Below are 17,408 nucleotides of genomic sequence, written 5' to 3' on the forward strand. Positions count from 1 at the left end.
AAGAGATACTAGTTCCACCAATGTGCCTCTGCCAAGGCAAATCAACCATTTAATAATATAGTGCACTTTGTCAGCTCAGTATCAATTGTACATTTCATGAAAGATGATGCATTTTACCTTGTAGATTTCAGGTTCTCATTTCCTCAGCAGCAGAACTGAGCTGAAATTACTAAGCAGTTCAAGTTGGAGTCGGACTCCGTGCACCATAAAAGGAGTATTTATTTCCCCTTTACTGATGATTGCTATCCCAAATTTAAACATGGATTTAAGATCCATTATTTAAATAGCAACAAGAAAATACTAAAGGAATATTTTTCACCCTCAGGAAGTCATGAATGCTCTGGAGAAAACATTCTATATTGGACAGAATGCAATTTTCTCTCTGACATATTAGAACTCTGGCAGAAACCTGCCTGCATGTGTATTGAAGCTTCAGTAACAACAAAAGAGTGTGTTTGGCAAACCCTCCCTCTCATACCCAGGAATCTTAACAAATGGTCCCTCATCCCACCTGTCCTGGAAATCACATAAGTGCAAAAGTGAGATGTTCCTTTTACTATGTGGAATTTTGTGCATCACAGCAGATTTAACCATCATATCTCTTGATCTAAGCTTATATTGGACCTTCACAATCATTTTCTTTGTTTGAGATGAAGGCTATTTCTACTCTCTGTAGAATGTACCATCATTTCTAATTCACCCATGTAGCGGATACAGAACTATTCTCGGGGCCAGGTTATACAACCCTTACTTTTCCTGGTGAGCACTTACCCACATGAGTAGTCCCACTGAAGTCATTGGGGCTACTCACCTAGTGCTTACCAGATAAAGTATGTACGTCTCGTGTCTTCGTTCTTTATATAATATTAAGCGTGTAGTGTACAGGAATTGGGTAATATCCCTTTAAATGGTTTGAGCAGCAAAGAATCTTGTGGCACCTTATAGACTAACAGACGTTTGGGAGCATGAGCTTTCGTGGGTGAATGCCCACTTCGTCGGATGCATGTAGTGGAAATTTCCAGGGGCAGGTACATATAAGCAAGCAAGAAGCAGGCTAGAGATAACTAGGTTAGTTCAATCAGGGAGGATGAGGCCCTCTTCTAGCAGCTGAGGTGTGAAAACCAAGAGAGGAGAAACTGCTTTTGTAGTTGGCTAGCCATTCACAGTCTTCGTTTAATCCTGAGCTGATGGTGTCAAATTTGCAGATGAACTGAAGCTCAGCAGTTTCTCTTTGAAGCCTGGTCCTGAAGTTTTTTTGCTGCAGGATGGCCACAGGAAAGCTCATGCTCCCAAACATCTGTTAGTCTATAAGGTGCCACAAGACTCTTTGCTGCTTTTACAGATCCAGACTAACACGGCTACCTGCTCTGATACTTTAAATGGTTTGTAAGCCATCTAATAGGCCTTCTATTTTGGAAGATTGGGGGCCAGCCCACTAAAGGCCTTACCAGCTATTTAAAGAGATACTACCCAATTCCTATACTCTACAGCTTCACAGTTGGCTCTTAATTAGCCTAATAATGGAGCACTAATGTTACGTTACACTAAAATCCTAGAAAAACAGTACTGAGAAAAGGAGAAAATGCCTTTTCAAATGTTATGTTGGAGGCCTACATTTCCAAGGGATTGAGACATACTGGGTCTGATTCTCTTGCCCGCTACATCAGTTTTACATCATTGCAATTTCACTGAAATCAATGCAGTTTCACTGGCACAAGATGGTAAAAATATAATGGTGAAGCAGACCCATGATTCTCATTGAAGTTGGTGGGAGTTGCATGGCTTAAATTCCCATAAAACTGTTTCTAAAATGTTGGGCCAGAATCGGATTCCCTTATTTCACAAGCTGCCACAATGGGACTTTGTACAGAGTTCAATTTCTTTTAAGGTAACATCCTCACCCACACACTCTTTTAAATCATCGGTTTATACAGAACAAAATTCAAACTGTATTTCAAGATGTAAAAACACAGACCTGTTAGCCAGGGATTACTCCAATTGCACAAGCCTTCCTAGTATTCACATTATCCCCATACAATTTTTCAATCTATTCATTTCATAGCAGCAAGTACCAGGTTTGCTGCACTTTCTTACATTTGAGGTTGTCCTAGAATACTTGAGGAGAAAGGCTTAGTAGGCACTTCTGATATCTCTCACTCTCTCTCTCTCTATTGGTGGTATGTTTCTGATTGGAACTGTCTTTGTCTCTTTTCTTTTCAATCCTGCTGGTTTCATTCAGTTGCTGATTTAAAAAAAAAATACAAAAACAGCCCCACCCTCTTTGACGAAGTACAAACCGGAATCCTTTTCAACACAATACTCTCTATTTCTTTTCTACTCAAACAAAATAAATCAAGGGAACCCCAAATAAAATTCTAAATAGGTCACAATTCCAGAACTCTAGTGATGCTGGATTTTTGTCAGCAATAGGTTGATATTTATTTTGAAATTTTAATCTCCTCTCTTCATCTTAAAATTATATATCTATCTCTATCTATCTCTTTATATATATATATATATATATATATATATCTCCTCAGTCAATTGTCCTGATGAAAGTATTTTGGTTTCTAAATAATTAACTGAGTAGATCGCTCCTCAGTCTGGCTATTAAGCACGCACAGGAAGTAATTTTTAAAGGCAGCCAGTGGATTTACAAGCTTGCACTCTTTGTTAAAAGTAGAGTTTTACGCCTTACAACAACATTTGCACATAAATAGGTTCTCCTCTGTAGAATATGGGACTTTGTGCTTTCCTAGGAAATGTGCCTCTATGAACATTGCTGAGCCAACCTGTTTTCTATCACAGAACTGGTAACTGCACTTGCTGTTTCTTGCCAAAGTATCACTTTTATAGTTAAAACATATGGTATTCATAACAGTAACTGGAATTTACAGTGCATATTTATTTTTAAACAATTACCTCCATATTTCTGAGTTCTAATGTACGGAGGCTGCTATTTATTTTATTTTGTTACTTGGTTTATATTTCATATTAGTTTGTGGATAATGCATCCCCGAATTATGAAGCATGCTTGTGTCTGGTGAAATGCTTTAAATTATTGTGAAATTTGTTGCCATCGAGACCATTAGAATTCATGAAAACTGAGAGAATCAGAAGTATCTCCTGTTAATGGGAATTCAGGACCTGATCCAAAGCCTATTGAGTCAAAGAAGAGATTTCTATTAACTTCAATGGGCTATGGATCAGTTCCATGTAGGACAATTAGTATTTTTACTGTAATTTTCTTATTGACACTGATTGATTTGGGCTTGGTTTAGAGTTTTTTGTATGTAAAATGGTATGAGCACTTGAGAGTCCATTACACCATTAGTGTCCATTAGCACACTTTGCTCCAACCACCTGAGAACTATTTGGCTGAGAATGGACATAGGGAACATGACTCAGCTGGAGATCTAAATACATTTTTTAAATGGAAGCCCTGGCAAATTCCACAGCCTTAATCTCACAGTCAGATCCATGCAAGTGGCCTCCAGGAATATTATTGTAGATTCCAGGCCTATATTTTTTCCCACCAGTGTATTCTGGTGAGGGTTTCGGGTCTCCTATCTCTGAAGCAACAGAGGGACACAGCCAGAGATGGATCACTGGGCAGGGTGGGCTGATATTCTGAGAAAGCCCTGAGCATTCTCTCTTTCACATGCTTAACTGGCTGGTTCTTGCTCATGTGCTCAGGGCCTAACCGATCGCCATATGTGGGTTGGGAAGGAATTTGTCCCTAAGTCAGACTTGCAATGACCGGGGAGGGGGAGGTGTTCGCCTTCCTCTGCAGCATGAAGTGTGGGTCATTGCTGGAATAATCTGGGTATATCTCACTTAAACATTTCCCTACCATTGCAGGGGCCTTGGGCACTGGTGCACCTCGGTCCATCCTACTCTCTGCCTGTGACACATAATAGTTTAGTCTCCTAAGGGCTGTAATACTTTGGTCTAATTTTGGTCCTTGGGTTTAGTGTGAGGATGCTGGCTCATGTTATATACAGGAGGTCAGACTAGATGGTCTCGTGGTCCCTTCTGGCCTTCAACTCTATGAATCTCTCATTTTAACTCTGTAAGGCAAAAAGAGCATAATCCCCTATGAGGAATTCACTCTGCTTTATTCTGCAGCATGGCGAGGTAGAAAAACAGCAGCCAAAGCAACCATCCCATCACTTCCTTCTTGATTCTGCTTTACCCTTCCAAAACAGGAAGATTCAAGTGGTCAAGCAATATCAAACGAAAAGACAATGAGCCTGTGAGCACTATGAAAGCAGAAGCAAATCAAAAGAAATTTAGCATGAAAAAAAATCAATAGCCTATTGCTAGAGTAATTTCAAGCAGAATTGGACAAAGTGCTGGGAACAGTCCTGCCCTGCTTTGGGAGGAGGAAAGGCCTGGCACTGAATTCTCCATCTCTAAATTCTACTGTTCTGTCTTTTACTCTTTTTTTTTTTTCCTGTAGAGACACAAGGTGGGTGAAGTAATAGCTTTTAATGGACCAACATCTGTTGGTGAGAGAGAAGCTTTCAAGATTGTCTATTTTTCTTTGTCACTGTTTGATTTAATGAGACTCGCTTTTTAGTAACGGGGGACATTTGAGCCCTGATCCTGTACCCATTGAAACCAATTGCAAAACTTCTATCAAAATGCAAATAAAAACAATTACAGGCTCTTTAGTAAGAACCAAAAACCACCGCCATGGTCAGATCTCAGCAGCCTACTAGGGATTCAGAAACACACCTCTTTTGAGTAGACAGGCCCTAGGGCATGTCACTCATTCTCTCCTCTCATGTCCCAGTCCATGGCTAGGTTTTCATTTAAAAAAACAAAAACAGTCTGTTTTTACCCTGAAGACAGCTATCTCAATGTAAAAATCTTAGTGGTGAAAAGGCACTATAGGTTCTCTCCCCACCCCCAACGTTGCTAGGCAAAGTAAACTCCAGGTTAAGCTCAACTAGCTATACTGAAGTACAAACTACCTGTGCTTTGTCTCTACTAGGGTTTTACATCTGGATAGCTATATCTGTGTAAAAACACATACTTTTTTTCCTGCAGTGAAGACACAGACTTCTATCTTCACCCCCTTTTTAAGTAGGGCATTAAACACCTTTTTCTTTCATTCCAACAGGGCATTTTCACAAGTGTCACTGTCCAGAGCAACTGTACCCATATTTCCCCTCAGTGATCCAGCAAGACCACCCACTCTCAGACTTCCACCTCCCTGGGGCGCCACCTCTCTTGGGCAGAGACCCGGGTACCTCTTCCTCCTGCCTGAGGTATTTCCAAGATGAACAGTTCCCTGCCTTCACTGTGTTATTCTCAGCAAAAGGCAGTCTGCGGAAGCAGACCTGCTTCTCTTCTTTCCTCAGAGATGGTACAGAGTGTAATTGCTACAGTTATAAGGTGTGACATAGCTCTTTCTAAGCAAGCATATGTTATTCTTAAAGTAAAAGCACTACAGAGAAAGCATATTACAACCTTAAAAAGAACCTATATGCATGCATATAAACTTAACAAATCTCTCTCACACTCACAGACACAGACACACACACTTCCACAAGGGCTCCTTCCAACCCTTGCCTAAGGACTGGAGCATGCTCCTTGGCCAGAACAAGGTCCTGTCCCTTGGCTGGATCAGAATGAAGGCACTGAGTCATTAAACTCAGGCAGTTATCCTAAAGTCCTTTGTTTGTCTGCTGGTCTTTAGGGAATCGAGTCTGAACCTTTGAAGAGACTGAATAGGTAATCAGCCAGACAATTGGTCCCTTCCCCAGGGTGAAGTTTCAAATGGCTGATAAGAGGAATTACATTAGTATGCCCCCTCCTCCTAGAGAAGTTACATACAATCTCATAACACATAAATAATTACATTTTTAATACAATGAACCCCAAAGGTATTAAACTTAATTCAATAAAGTTTAACTAGGACATTGCAGAATATTGTTATATCTGGCACAATAAGATCATTAGTGTCCCTATCTCATGACGCAAGAACAAGAGAACATCCCACAAAGTTCAGCAGGTGAATTTAAAACTGATAAAAGGAAATACTTCCTCCCTTCACCCCCTACAAATACACATTTAGCCTGTGGAACTCATTGCCATAAGATATTACTGAGGCCAAGAGCTTAGCAGGATTTTAAAAAATGGTTGGGTATTTCTATGGATAATATGACAATCCAGTGGATACTATGACAACCCAGAATTATTATAATAAACAAAAGAGGAGGAAAAAAGAGGAAAGTAAAGAACAACCAAGAGAGTTCTGGAAAGACTACCAACTCTCTGCTTCCATGTATGCACCAGCTTCTAACAGAAGTTAGGAGGAAACTTTCCCCATGGCTGCCTGTTCCAGGTTGGACTCCATGAGGTCCACTGGGGACTTCACTAATGCTACCGATTTTATCTGAAAAGTGCTCAGATACTGTAGTGATGGGCAGCAGCATAAAACCTTTCTTGCACTTCCCTGTGAAGCAGCTGGTACTGGCCACTGTCAAAGACGGGATACTGGATTTGATAGATCACTGGTCTGATTAAGTAGGACAGTTCCGATATTCCTGGGTCCCCATTTTATACTTCCCATTTGGTCCCCCCCTTCCTCTTTATTTGCCTTTCACATTTTGTGTGTTGAAATTTTGGAGAGTGGAGGGAGCAGGGGATTACCTGTGATTTTTTTTAAAGTATATTTTACTTTAAAAGATATTTAAATAGCATGCTAGTGGGTGGGAGGGAGAATATTTTATAAAGTTGTTATTTAACAAAATCACAGGTGGAGGGCAAGAATGCACTTAAAAATGGTTGTCGTTTTTTTTATTTTTAAGTCATGGTGCAGTAGAAGGTTAAGAGCACCAGTAAGTTGTCAGCAGCTAAAGATATTTGCATCTGTGCAGAGTAATGGGGTGTTTGTTGGGCAGGAGGTTGAGTCTAGTTAGGAAACACAGCTGGTATATGGTGGATGAAGGTACAGTGTTAATTCTGAGCTCTGTGAACCAGAATAAAGATGACCTGAATTTTGTGCCACAGAACACCTGGCTTTTGAAAAAAAATCATCTTGGGCTTTTTGTCAAAACCAAATAGCATATTTTTTTCTTCTTTCCAGCAACTGTAAAAAATATTTTACTTTGATTTTGTTTTCTGATGAAAAACAAACAGTTTCATTCAGTCACAAAAAACAAGCTGATGGACATTTCTTTTTTTGACCAGCTGTAATAAAATCTGACCTAATCTACAAATGAAAAATGAATCCAGTGGTCTCAGTCAAGACCACAGAGAGGTGCAGTTAACACTGCATTCAGGAAATGCATAGCACTGGATTGCCAGCTCTAAAGAGAAGGATATTGACAGACTAATCTGAGTGCTGTAGAAGAAACAGAAAGAAGCCAGCTACCCTAAGTCTTAAACTATATTAAGGCCATCTGTATACAGATAGTTATACTGGGTTAATTAGTATTTAAGGTTTTTCGTAATGCTACTTACATTTCAACTTCATTCTTCGTGAAGAATGATTTCAATGTGCCATCTAATTAAAGATTATTCTTAAACACACACAATAATCCTGCTAAACACCCTACTAAAATCACAAAAGTGTGTATCCCAAGATGCAACAGAGAAGCTGGCAAATTACTGTTCCAGAACCTTTGCAAGCTTCATTTGTCAGGGAGAGTCTAATCTTTTTTGAAGCTATAAATATGCCCCTCGTTTATATCGGATATATATATAGTCCTCAGTGTAAACTTTGCTTATTACAGATAGGACATCAGAAAAGCTAGACACACTGATGCCACTTCAGAGTTAATCCCTTGCTGCTATACGTTGTAATCGAATGGTGTATAATACTATGCATATAGCATTAGCTAGTTAGAAAACAATCAAAAAAAAGTCTTGTTTTGACCTAACTTCTGAAGAAGACAGACAGCAAAATAGAGCCTGTACAGAACCAAATTATAGCAGAATTTTACTGACACATTACTAATTTCCCAGTAAGTGAATACATGCAAAAGAACAGCCATGATGTATCACAAGACAGACTGATTGCTATCATCAATGGTAGTTTGAGTTTACTAGTATTTTTTTTATTTACGTGATCTATTTTTTCTCTCTGTGTATATATGAGGGATTTGTACTCTCAAGCAATCATTATATCCAGGTGCCTTCCACTTCACCAGCTTGACCACAGCAAGGCCCCTGGCGGACTGATGGAGTGTCTGCTCTTTAGTAGTTGTTTAATTGTTTTTTTGTTTTGTTTGTTGGAAGGGGGGCAGAAATGGAAAGAGAATTTAGCACTTCAGGGTACTTTACATTATTTCTGCAGAACAGGAGGTCTGCTAAGCCAGTAAACACAAGGCCTCACTGCTACATCTACTAATAAATCACAGAAAGGTGGAGGATGTCACCAACATGCTGTATGGATTATAAATTTGCAGTGCAGGATAGTGTGGGTTAGAGAGATTCTCCTGTACTTCTGCTATAACACTAGAGTGAAATGTAGGCCTGACATTAGCAAGAGAAACACCATCTCACTAAGGCCCTCAATAAGGCTTCCCATTTACACTTGCATTAGTGAGAAGGTGCTTTTCTGATTGTCAGGTAGATTCATACTCTCTCTCTCTCTCTTCCAATTCTACCTGTGCAGTAGGGAGAGTGGTATTTTTTGTTTAAAGCTGCCATGACAACAAGAGCAGAAACTTTTCTAATTCACCCAACAGATCAGGCAGCATGTTGAGCTCCAGGACCATAATTCTACAGTGCTCACTGCTAGCCCTGGTAGTAAGCATCCCTGACCATGTCACTTCTCAGTCCTACAGCAGCTGCCTTAGGATCTGTATGTGTTTGAGTCTTATCCAACATCACACCATAGCCGCATTGAGGTCTGGGAGGGAAGGAGGCAGAGAATACCTTGTCATTGTTATTCCCATATAGGGGGACACAGTATTTTCTGAAGGGGTTTTCTCCCAGTAGAACCAGATTATTCAACCTTCTTTTCAACTGTGGGTGCCTTGTATACTGAAATGTATGAATCTCCACAGTACTACTGCAATGCAACTGCCTACAGGACGGGTCAGGGATGTGCATGATATCCCAGCTGTAATGCGTGGCAGAAAGCAGACAGCGTAGCCAACTGAAATCGTATGGGAAATTTAGAGGCCAGAATGAGAGTACCTGAGTTGGAATTTACCTAAGACATCAGGAATAGAGTTCTTAGCCAGTCACCAAAGTCCACAGGTCCATGGATGTGCACATATGGTCAGGGCTTCAGCTTTATCTCTCATCTGAAAGGCAATATATTTGTTATATTGTGTAGCTTAGGTCAGAGGGTTTGAACCTTTGCCATACCAGGACTTCCCTAGTATTTCCCTGCCATGTGGCCAAGATCTATTTGGGACACCCTCTCTTTTCCATTTAGCCATATGAGAGGGGCAGGGTGGCCACAAATCCTGGGTTGTCTAGGAGAACTGATGGTCTAGGAGAGTTCCTTTTTCAAAGCTAATTTAATATAAAGTGGTTTCAATCCTTTTAAAATTCAAGATTGCTTATTTGTAGCAATGCAGAAACACAGCTGGACAAAGCAGCTTTGAGGGATGCAAGAAGAAGTCTGTGGCTGTCGTTGATTTTACATTCTGGTTTGCTAACTCTATCTCTGCCACCACCTCATAACAGGTGGAAAGTTGCGAGGATCACTGCATACTGTGAATTTTCCCTTTGTATCACAATTACAGAAACACCTGTGCTAAACAGTGCTATGCCAGAAGCATGCTGTTAACAAAGAAGTCAATGTTTAAATACCTTGACATTCCTCAAGCATCACCTGCGGGGTGGGAGGCAGAATACTGGCATGAACAATAATAGAGCTTTGGGGAATTGATTTAAATACCTCTTAAAATGGAGGACGTTTTCTTAAAAACCATCCACCGCCTGCAGGGTACACCTGTTTTTTGTTTCTGGAGCTGCAGCAAATGGCTTGATCTGCTGGCAAACTGAAGTGAAATGGTTCCCAAACTTCTAACTGTTCACCTTCTTGGCTCCTCCCTCGCTCTTATCCTAGGTGGCTCTTTTCACCTCATCTTGTTCCTGACCTTTTCCATGCCTCTCATTTTATACTATCAATTCTGGGCCTCTTCACTCCCCATAGGCTCAGAATGGAATCATTTTTAAAACCACTGAAATCAGCTGAGTTGTTATGGCAGCAGAGAATTTGGCCCCCGCGAGCAACCAAATGCAATCCCGACTAGTAAAACTAGACTGTCAAAAGAATAAGATACTTTTTTAAAAAGAACTGTACAATAAGGAAAAAGTGTAAATGTTACTTTAAAGGAAAAAAGGGACACATGGTGGGTGAGGTAATATCTTTCTTTGGACCAGCTTCCTCTAGTGAAAGAGACTCTTCTTCAGACCTGTCAAACACTTGTCTTCTTCATCAACAGAAGTTGGTCCAATAACAGATATCACCTCACCAACCTAGCCCCTCTAATATCCTGCGATTAACATGGCCACAACACCACTGCAAACAACTTGTTTAAAAAACGCCACCACCACCACCATTCTAAAACCAAAATTTCAGACAACTCCCAAACTCCAGGGACATAAATCTGATGGTACTGTTTCCTTTATATCCCATGCAATATAGAAAAGATCAGATAGCTGACTGAATTAACTGCATCTGCTTCTCTCTACATTCTAACCATCAGGCAGTGCAGCATGGCTCCTTGTACGTATCTTTTTTGTGCTTGCAAAGCTTTGGTTTATACCTTATATTCCAATGCCTTACTCCTTTACAAAACAGTCCTTTTTTTCCCCTAATATAACTGTACCTCCTCCCTGCTGTCCTCCCTCCTACACACACAAGTGACACATTTCATTTTGAACATGCAGCACCTGCACTGTGACTCACACATGGGAGAAGGTGGAAGAGCATTAATCTGAGAGTTTGTGAATCAAACAAGCATCACTTATTTTTCATTTTTTAAACACTAAAGTGACAGCTCAAGAGCCAACTGCATCACCATTTTGTTTTATGATTATATATTATTTTAACCTGAGTCGTACTGTTATTTTCCAGAAACTGAATGATGTTGTCTTAACTGAAGAGCCATAATAATAATTAGCTAAGGGACCCAGATATAGTAATCTGGATTCTGGAACACCTCTGTTCGAAAGCTCCATAGGTCTCCTTAGACAAAGACTTTAATGCATGGAAAAATCTGAACTTGGATTTACAAAATACATCTTTCAAAATATTTGCTACCTATCAAGCTAGATTCAGTGCAAAAAACAAAACAAAAAACAAAATAAAAAACCCCTACATCATTGTAGAGGTTTGGGTGAAAGTATAACCTACAGAATTCCGGCATTCTGAAGCTACCATTCTCATGTGTTGACTCTATTCCATGTTGTATGTCGTATTACTCTGAATTTCAGAGAAGCTGTGCTTCCACAGGTACTATTGATTTCAAACTAAGTTGTTGATGCTCCTCAGCTCCGAAAAAATCAGGTCCGAAGTCTCTCAGTTGGGCCCCTAAAATCAGAAGCATCCAAAATCAGTAGCCACTTTTGACAACAGGGGCCAAGATTAATAGCATCTGAACTTTATGTCTTTTGTATGTTTTTTATGTTTCTTACAGGAGTGCCTAAGGACCAACCAAGATCAGACCCCCATTGGGCTCAGTGCAGCACACATAGTAAGAGACAGTACCTGCCTCAAAGAGTTTGCAGTCTAATAAGATAAGACAAAGGCAGGGAAGAGAAAGAAAGTAACAGAAGCAAAGTGAGCCACGTGAGGGCCTGCAGACATCATATTAGTGCCACAATTTGTTTTTGTCTTTATTTTTTTGGTTGGGGTTTAGTTAGAAGGGGATTAGCTAACTGGAAAGACAAAGGCACAGAAAGGAGAACAGGGAAGCTGTGGAGTGGAAGAGGAGGGGAAGTGTATGAAGGACAAGTGGAGCAGGGGAGAATTGGAGCAAACAGTCAATTGGGACTGGAATTCACGTTTTATGAAACACTTTGCACAGAAGTGCAAAATGAATTAGCAAACCATACTGCAGGGTAGGGAATGCAGGGATATATTAAGAACATAAGAATGGCCATACTGGGTTAGATCAATGGTCCATCTCGCCCAATACCCTGTCTCCAACAGTGGCCACTACCAGAGCTTCATGGGTGGTGTACAGAACAGGGAAGCTGGAGTGACCACGCTGTCTTCCCTTCCCGGCTTCTGGCAGTCAGAGGTTTAGAGTCACCATCAGCATGGAGTTGCATCCCTGACCTTCTTGGTTAATAGCTACTGATGGACCATCATGAACTTATCTAGATTCTTTTTTGAATCCGGTGATATTTTTGCCCATCTCAACATCTCACCGCAATGAGTTCTACAAATTAATTGTTCTTTGTGCTCACTTTAAGTTTGCAACTTAAAAGTAAAACTCCACATAATAGCATTTAGAATCTCTCCACCTAAGTAAATTTGTTTTGTTTTGATTTGATTTTTAAAAAGGCTTTAAATCACTCAGTCACTTCCTTGCTTGCTTTTTCCTTAAGAAAAATCTAAAGAAAATAAAATATGCCAAAGTGTGAAGCCAGCCTTGGATCCTGGTAACCCTAGTGCTCAGCTGAGATAAGGAAGTGTCTGTTGATGGATTCATCTTTTTATTTTTCATAGTGATAATACAAAAGGGAGGAAAGGTTTAGACTCAACACAAGGAGATAACTAGGATTTAAACATTCAAGTGGTGAACAACTACAGTTGTTTAAATCTACCTCTCTCCTCTCTCCATTCCCTGGCTCCTGGGCCTGTCCAGAAACTCAAAATGCACCTCCGGTTTACTGTATAAAAAGCAGAAACTAAGATAAAAAGCTCAGAGGTGTGTCCCTCTTCTGCCTAAATTTGTTGTCTTAATACACTAGACATATTAGTTAAAATTTCCACAGGGGCTTGCTGACACCAAAAAAACCTGCAGATCAGGCCCCTATTCTGCAAATTGCTCCACACTGGAAGAACCCTGCGCCTGTGCAGAGAAGCCTACAGGGACATGGCCCAAGACTGCTTGTTACACAGGAAAAAAATCTGTGTTAAAAATAAAGCTGACATAAAAAGAAGCACAACTCTGAGCCGCCACATTGCTTCTTAAAGAAAGAACCACTCATTTTTACTAAACAGAAGGCAATGTTCCCAGCATGTCAGTGCATTCAGTGCAGCACCAACAAGCGTACTTTTCCTTCACTGGGCATAGCTGCTGCCTATGAATCAGAAGGATCCTGGACTGAATTTGAGAAGGGATGACTTGTAGGACACCCAACAAGTCCAGCCACCATATGGAGGATTATAGTAATTGGTCAAGTCAATCTCTGAGTGTTTGGTTGGTAGACACAGTATTAGGCACAGTGATTATGTGGTTCAGTTTATTATGATGAAAGACATTTTTTCTCTTAATTTAATTATTTGATACTGCAAATGGTTTTTTTTTCTTTAAGTTAAACAGTGGGCAGCTCTAAAATGATTAATTTGCTTCAGCCCTTGAATTTTAAAAGTGTATCATTCTGCTTTTTTAAAAAATGTCATTTTTACTTCCTTCCTCCTTACCCATAATGTGTCATTTCATGGCTTCAGAAATACATTTGACAAGCTTTTCCACTCCAGTTGCAGCAGCTGGGATACACACAAAGGCCCCAATATGGCAAATACTTATGGATGTGCTGAATTTTACATGTGATTAGACCCACTGAAGTCAATGGGGAGGTAGTGCAGTCTGGTGCACAGGGCGCTGTACTGGGGGTATGTCTACACTGAAAGTGCTACAGTGGCACTGTTGCTGCTGTAGCATAGACACTTAGGGTTTTTTCCTTCACTGTAGTAAATCCATCCCCTCGAGAGGCATTAACTAGGTCAATTGAAGTATTCTTCATCTACCTAGCGGTGTCTATGTTGAAGCTTAAATCAGCTTACCTACATTTCTCAGGGAGGTGAATTTTTCACACGCCCTGAGTGGTGAAGCTAAGTCAAACTAAGTTTCAGGTGTAGACCAGGCCTGGGATTTAGCACACTTTAGTTCTATTCCCATCTCTGCCACTGACCTGATGTGTGACCTTGAACAAATCACTTCTCCCTCTCTATCCTTGTTTTTCCCCCTCACATCCTTAGTCTGTTTTGTGTATTTAGATAGTCCTATACCCTTCAGTGCTGACCATCTTTTATTTTGTGTTTATATAGTGTTTAGCACAATTTTGCTTGTGGCTTCTACACATACTAATAACTGTAAGTGACCGTATATACTTGAATTCTGAAAACAGATTTCTTCCAGGACAATACTTTCCTCCAGCGAAAAACACGATGGGCACGTTCCTCATCTAGCAGCCACTTGACACTTGGGGAGCTTCCTATGTTATCTAAATTATCCAGCAAGTCTTATCTGAGTCAAGGTAAGAATGTGCAGAAGTGCTTGCACGTAATTTTCTAAACAACTTATTCTCAAATGTTAGCGCCAATCTCCCCTAAGCAAGGTTAGAAAACTACTGAAGCCTTCTTTAAATAGAGCATTTTCAGGAATTATCCCATTGCACTCGCATTGGTGGGAGCACTGTCATAGACTGGCCACTCAGAATTTTACTCCCATGATGTCTGGACTTGCAACTAAGTAACACACTAGTATGAACACCTGTAGTTGGCCTAAACTCATCCTCTTTTATTTCTCCATTCTAACTTGATTAATTCATCACCTCCCTTGTGACATTTAAAGAAGTCCCCTACCCTGTTTATCTAAGAATATGTTTTGTCATTTTAAATTAAAACAAAATTAAATTGCTTAATACATTCCTCAAAATGTAAACACCTTTGCTCTTATTTGGGTCTAGACAGGTCAAGGACATTGGTACCTGCAACCCAATATTTCCTGTACTGGCCTTCACTGCTTCTTTGAGATATATATCGAATAGAACAGTGAATGCAGAGTTTAATAAGCAGAGGCCTGCCTATAACAGGTACTATAGCTTTATTTTTTTTCTCTCTTCCAGCATTAATGGGCCCCAGGTGTTACAATCATGATTAAGATGTATAAATCCACTGGCAAAGCAGTGTGGGGTATAAATCAGAAAACTGCATAATTGCCACATTCACACTCTCACTCTCTCTCGCTCTCTCCTTTTTTAATAGTCTTTTGAAATTAAAAATAAACTTTGTATGAAATGTTTTAATAAGTGTAGTGCAGGTAATTCTGTGGAAATTACACAGAGTCATTACAGACACGACTGACAATGGTGATTTAATGCTTGATAACTGACTTCTTTGCAAAATATATATACGTACATGACAGCTACTACTGACTGAGTCATCCTACAATGTTTGATAAATATTGTTGGACTTCAGTGCTAAGAAACAAAAATGTTTCAGTACCATAATTGCTTCATGTGCTTTGCATTGTCACTAGTGTTGTTTCTATTCACTCTTTGTTTTCTGGCATGCAGAATGGAAAGACAATAAAACCTATTTTCTTTTAAATTCAACATTCCAAACTGCACAAGTATATGAATCATAAAATTTCAGTGAAATTACTTTTTTTTTCATATCCCAATAACTGTTTAATTTTAACCATTCAATATTCATATGAAATCTCCTAGACAATTATTTTGAAAAGGCATCATACATTTAAAGAGAACATGACAGAACACTTAGTTAAATGATATATTAAAGATTCATTGTAAATTAAATATTAAAAAAACATTCCACAGATCCAAGTATAGTTCCAATCCATCTGTTACTATAAACTACATTTTTTCTTTATCTTAATGTAGCCATATGCCATGGAGTAGTAACCAATATTTAAGTGTTCAGTTCAAATCTCTGTTTAGGATTAAACGTCCATATTTAACATATAACTTTGAGAATAATTAAACATACATTTTTTGTTTTGCTAGAGGGCCTATGACAGAGAAGCAGCAAAATCGTTTAATGAGGAGAATATGGTTAAGAAGCAACTCTTTACTGAGCCACAGAGGACACAAGTGGACAGAGAAACTCAATCCTCAAACCACCAGAAGCTTGCAGGGGGGTGTTGTAAGGAGAAAATATCAATCATTAGGAAAAACTCCCATTGACTTTGATTACCCTAATGCTTAAGCCTTCCGAGGCAGCTGTCTGGAACAGGGCTTTGTGAGGTAGTTGTCTGCCTGTTGGGCTTATCTGAAGATCCTCACGTCAAAGCAGAGGTGAATTCAGGTAAATCAAGGAAAAATACGAGTAGACTAAAGACTCATGATCATCTTGTTCTCAGCAATTTACTCATCCAGTCAAGGGCTACTGGATGGTGAAAACCCTATGGATGTGTGCCTATGTAAAATTTGACCAGGAGAGAGAAGTCTCTTCTACCTGGATGAATGGGGCTCACGCCAAAGCACGGGGGGGGGATGGAAATGCAAAACCCATGCAGAAATGACACTTTGCGACAGTCAGAAACTCCAAGGCAGGGTAGCACTACAGCATGAAAGTACTCTTGTGTTTAAAAACTGAAGCGTATGCTTAAACGCTTTGCAGGATGAGGACCTTACTAAGCAGTAACTTTACATTTAAAAATTACCCATTACAGAGCAGGATCTTCTGTTCAGTACAAAATTTAAAAGGTCTTATATGAGTTTTATACCACCAAAAGTACTGGATTAACTTTCACTAGTTAATGAAAGTTGGTGATAAAATGCAACAACAAAAATACCATGAGCATCCTGGTTTACCAAGTTTTGTTTTATCCTTCTGGTGCCAGTGTGGCTGAGATAATACAGACCTTCACCAAAAAACAACAAGAAGAAAATACCACAAATCCAATCTAATCCTACATATCTATTTCCTCTAACATTGCTCCAAAGAACTGTTAATAAAACAATACCTTTTTATTACCCGGAAAGCCACTGATGGAAAACCAGCATTCTCTTAACATTGTATTACCGCGCAAGTATTTTGTACAGACACTGTCACTACAGCATAGAGCAGACACCTTAATATCTTACATTATTTTGTTAAAGTTATCATCCTAGGAGTTTGATAAAGAAAGAATGCATGATTGGTGATGCTCTCTGTTATGACATGAGCTAAGAAAATAATTTCCATTAATCTGAAGTGATTAGAGAGTTCATCTTGCTTCTGTCTACTGCACGCCATAGAAGAATGCATAATGTGTTTGAAGTTGCTATAACATCCATTAATAAATCTGATTTCAGCTCACATTGTTTTAAAAATTACCATAAAGGTTCATATATACCCTCACTATATTTTCCTAAAGAACTGAAATTAATTGATAAAAATCCCCTGTGAACTTATATGGTAGAGTACGTACTTGACTTATCAGGCAGATGCAGTTAAAATGCAGATACATAGACAGATAAGACAATTTTCTTTCCTCGTAATGACTGGTAACCTATAGACACTGCAT

At 39.5% G+C, this 17,408-nt stretch overlaps 1 protein-coding gene across 7 annotated transcripts in view; it reads right to left on the minus strand.

The window, feature by feature from the left end:
• The window catches only part of UNC5D (unc-5 netrin receptor D), a 297,576-nt gene that overhangs the window by 211,904 nt on the left and 68,264 nt on the right, over positions 1 to 17,408 (minus strand). Inside the window, exon 1 of one of the 7 annotated variants that reach the window (XM_045007076.1) lies at positions 9,176 to 9,196. The exons of the other annotated variants lie outside the window; for them this stretch is intronic. The gene's annotated coding sequence lies outside the window, so the exon portion shown is untranslated. Of the gene's footprint in view, positions 1 to 9,175; positions 9,197 to 17,408 lie in introns of those variants that run through there. 7 annotated transcript variants of the gene reach the window in all.

Source organism: Mauremys mutica, chromosome 2 (genome assembly GCF_020497125.1).
Source record: "Mauremys mutica isolate MM-2020 ecotype Southern chromosome 2, ASM2049712v1, whole genome shotgun sequence".
Taxonomy (NCBI): domain Eukaryota; kingdom Metazoa; phylum Chordata; order Testudines; family Geoemydidae; genus Mauremys; species Mauremys mutica.